Source organism: Lactuca saligna, chromosome 8, assembly GCF_052625555.1.
Source record: "Lactuca saligna cultivar CGN05327 chromosome 8, ASM5262555v1, whole genome shotgun sequence".
In the NCBI taxonomy this organism is placed as follows: Eukaryota; Viridiplantae; Streptophyta; class Magnoliopsida; order Asterales; family Asteraceae; genus Lactuca; species Lactuca saligna.
This window is the reverse complement of record NC_136424.1, coordinates 110,883,080-110,887,855: the sequence shown is the minus strand read 5'-3', so window position 1 is coordinate 110,887,855 and position 4,776 is coordinate 110,883,080.

Genomic DNA, 4,776 nt, shown 5'->3' with positions numbered 1-4,776 from the left:
TAGAATTAAAGACAAAGTTTAGGAAATAACCTACCTGAGCAACGTTGTACAAGTATATGGTAGCATTTCCTAAGTCGTTTGCTTTGATTTTTCTTAGATCAACTTTTTCTCCTAACCCTATTAGTTGTTGATACCGATTTTAGGGTTTCACATGGAACAAAAAAGAGGTGGTGATGGAGAAGATGGTAGGGTGGCGATGGATGATAGGAATGGTGGTGATGGTCGATTGTGTTGAGGTTGCAAGTGGTGAGATGTAGCTGCGACGACCATGGCGGTGGTGCAAGATAGTGGTGGTCTATACCATAGAGGATATATATATATATATATATATATATATATATATATATATATATATATATATATATATATATAGAGAGAGAGAGAGAGATGGTGGTGGTGAGTCTGATGAGGTGGTCGTTCCTTTGGAAGGAATAGACGCAAGTGGGGGTTTTTTATTTTTTGGATTTCATTCCCCCCAAAAAATGAAAACGCGCACTCATAGACTAAAATTATAAAGCGACATGGTAACACTAATTTTCATAGACTAAAATTATAAAGCGACATGGTTTTTTATTTTTTGGATTTCACTTTTTAGGATAGGTGCCCTCCATGTTTTTAAATTTTGTTTGTTGGACACTAATTTTAGGGCGCACAAAAATATGTGTCCTTTGTCCTTCAAATTTTGCTAAACTGACATTATTTTTTAGGCCACACACAAATAAGCGTCCTATATCAGCATGTGTCATTGTTTGCACGTCATTAAAGGGTTGTTTTCTAGTCGTGTCGACCGACGGATTGTGGTGGAAATTCCTATGAAGAAGATTATATTATTCTGGCTTTCCATTTTGGAAGAATGGTAAGTGAGCTTTTGATTTTAGAGATTAGAGGAAGACCCTGTGGGGTCATAGATAGTTATGGTACTAGCACCAAAGGAAATTATGGTGTATAAGTGCTTTGAGTTATTCATATACCGGGAAGGAATCATCAGTGGGGACTGTGACAGTTGAAGACAAGGATTCTACTCAAATGAGCATTGTAAGGCGTGTTCTAGCTACAATTCCAGGTAACCACGGGAAGTTTCTTGGGACGAAGACCTATGTTGTCTATGCTGCGAATCGACTGGGAGAGTGAGGTCTCCTGTTTCGATGTCGACTCTTGCAATGGGGTGTTGGTTGAGGATTTAGAGAATGAAGTGTGTGATAGTCCATTATCTCCCTATAAAGAGTCAGTGCTATTTTAGGACTGTCAAAATATTTTTTTGTGCATCCAAATGAGATTTTGGGTGACTGGAGGTAGTCATATTGGGAAGTTTTCGAGGTTTCCATCTGAGATTCAGAATACTTGGAGTGCTTGGTCTTTATTTGGAAGATCATCAAGTGTTGTAGGGTATGCGCCAAGAGTCGAGTATGGTATATCTGGTGAGCCGGTCTATAGTGTAGACTATTTGATATGCCCATTTGTGATGGTTCGAACCCTGATTGGGGGAGAATTCGGTATTATGTATGGAGGATCAACAATCTGTTTAATTTATGTTGCATACGAGTGAGTTACGGGGATCTGTGGTCCGATTATATGAGGCTTGGGTCTTGTGGTAGTCAAGGCAATGTACAGAGCAAGACGATGCATGTTGTATGTGCCCAGGTGAGATTGAGTGTCTTCACAGCAGGTAGCCATTGTACAGAGGTCTTATTGTGGTCAGTGTTTCTTTTGGGTTCGCCAATGTACAAGTTTCGAGGAGGTTGGGTCATTGAGGCCAAGTTTAGATTGTTGATACATGTGTTAATTCAACGTATAGATTGCTATCTATACTTCAGGAGGGGTAGTAGTTGATTTGTCAATCAATTTTAGAGTCGGTAGGTGCAGTTCGCATGGGTTGATCAGTAGCAATGGGGTTTTGGATTGTCACCAACATATTTTCATGGGTTGATGTTCTTTCCATACATCATTAAGGAGTTGGGGTATTTCGAAGGCTTCGAGATGTGTAGTTGAAGATCAGTGATTGTGACAAGCTATCGTGAGATTCTGGGATGGTGTATTAGGGTTTCCAAGTATGATTCCATATATTGTTGGAATGTAAGATTGTTGTAAGACTACGAGGCATCGTAGCATTCACGAGTCAGTGAGAGAGTGGTGTAAGACTACGGGGAGCCATAGCATTCACTACTGAGTGAAGGAGTGTCGTGAGACTGTGGGGAGCTGTAGCATTCACTAGCCAGTGAGCGAGTGTTGTAAGACTATATAGAGCCATAGCATTCATGTCACACCCCGAAAACCTAAGGCGGAAACATTTCTGGGGTGGACTCCACGTTGAGTATCAAATCCAATGTACATAGTAAGCAAAGTAAACAACCATTACATTACATAATAGAAATTACATTTGTTTAAAAGTAAAGTGTTACAGGTGTTATACATATATCATATTAAAAAAAGTTAAGACAAGTCTTATGTACGCTCTAACTTCTCTAAAAGGATTGTTGGGTACCTATCTAATATGGACCTGAGAATACAAGCAGTTTGAAAATCAGCATAAAGCTGGTGAGTTAATAAGATGTTAGTTTTCTGAAAATGTACAAGATCCCTTTTGTTTTCTGAAAAAGTTTGTTATGCAAGAAAATCCCATATTTTCTTATTTGTAGAGTTTGATTAACTGTTTTATTACACGAATCTGGTTATGTTCAATTGTTATCATATGAAAATCCTATATTTTACTATAAGTAGTTTTAGTTATTGAATCCCAATGTAATTTTGATTATCTATCATACTTGTCATATTAGCTAGGTATTCTGATATCCTAATTGTGTTACGCTTGAATGTACCTAAATGCATGCCATCGTATTTGTATTCATATTTGTGTTCCTATTCGTATTCGTATTCGTATTTTATATTTGTATTCGTATTCATATTTGTGTTCCTATTCCTATTCCTATTCGTAGTCGCATTCGTATTCGTATTCCTAGTCCTATTCCTAATCCTATTAGTATTCGTATTCATATTCGCATTCGTATTGGTATCCCAAGTCCTAATCCTAATCCTATTCGTATTCATATTCGTATTCGCATTCGTATTCGTATTCCTAGTTATACTTTCGTATTCGTTCTGTTCCTAGTTGTACTTTCGTATTCGTATTCGTATTAGTTCTAATTGATGATTAGTATGAATTATTCGTAAATTATGAAATATAGATTGTAACACTTTATCAAGTAATCTATGATTAGTTTGAAAGCTAACTTCGTAATTTGAACTATTTGATTAACACAGTTTTCGATATTAAAAACATACAGATTATAGACATTTGAACTGAAAATAATAAGTTTGAGTACAAGATTTCCTTGTACTTTTGCTTGTATTCCCCCCCTGAAAACATTAGAAAAACATTTGAAAAAGGGGTAGGGGTATGAACTCACCGGTCGAGAAGCGTGTAGGTATGGATGCTAAGTATCGGTTCAGGGGTTCGATAATGCGTGAGGTTTCTATGTAATATGAAATGATATACAAATGTATCTAATTAGACTTTCAATAACTAATTAGATATGATTATACACTCCAAGATGCGAAAACACTTCAAATCAAGTGTCTGGAGTGACCCGGGTGACATCTAGGGACGTATAAGGCTCCGATATGGAGTTTACTCCTCAAGAGTAAACTCATAAGAGGGTTTACGGTTCTAATGACTCATTCCCCATGAGTTTACGATCGTAAACTCATGGGTGGTGTGTTCTTGGATGCCACAAAGTCTTACAATGCACACGGGAAAGTTCTAGGGTTGATTCAATGGCTTAGGAAGTGATCGGGACTTGAAATGGCTTTGTGATTGGAGTTTATGGTCTATGAAGGTGTTCTTGGGGAGTTTACTTCCTTAAACACATGAGTTTACAACCATAAACTCATGTTTGTCCAAGATCCATGGGTGTTGGTGTTTGTAGGTTAATCACATGTGATTCTAGTCCAACTTACAAGTCATTCAAGGTGATAAGGGCACTTAAACACCCATTAGAAGAGTTTATGGTCTAAGAATATGAGTTTACGGTATAAGAATGTTCTTGGACTGTAAACTCTAGTTTTTCCAATTTATGAATGTTTTGGTGCATTTCTAGAAGGGTTGTAAGGTTATAAGCACTCATGGAAGTTCATTGAAGGTGTTTAGGGGCAAACTAACATCCTAAAAGGCGTTTAAGGTCTAAGAATGAGGTTTTATGGTCCAAGCATGTTCTTGGACCGTAAACTCATGTTTGGTCCCTTCTTGTATGATTTAGTGCTTCAAATGATGGAGTAGAGTGTCCTAGACACGTTTGGAAGCTTGTGGTGGTGTTTAAGGGCATTTTTAACACCTTAAAAGGAGTTTATGGTTCATGCATGGGGGTTTACGGTCCAAGTAGTTTCTTGGGATGTAAAATCGTGTTCATACATCAAATGATAGGATTTTGGGGTCCTTGGTTCATGCATGCAAGTTTCTAAGTCGAATCTAAGCCCTAGAAGTGTTTTGGAGGGGTTTTATGGTACAAAAACCCCATTTTCATGAGTTCACGGCCTAGGGATGTTCTAGGACCGTAAACTCATGCTAATGGTCCTAATCTTCATAAAAATCTCGAATTTGAAGGCCAAAGATGTTAAACTAGAAGCTAGGATAATTACCTTGATCTTTTGAAGCTTGATTTGGGCGTTTTTGGCTCAAAATCGGATTTTAGAGAGAGAGTAGAGAGAGTGGAAAAAGCTTCAAATGAGGCTCTCTCAACTTTATATATGCTGAAAGTTTGGGACACGGTGGAATTCTACCCG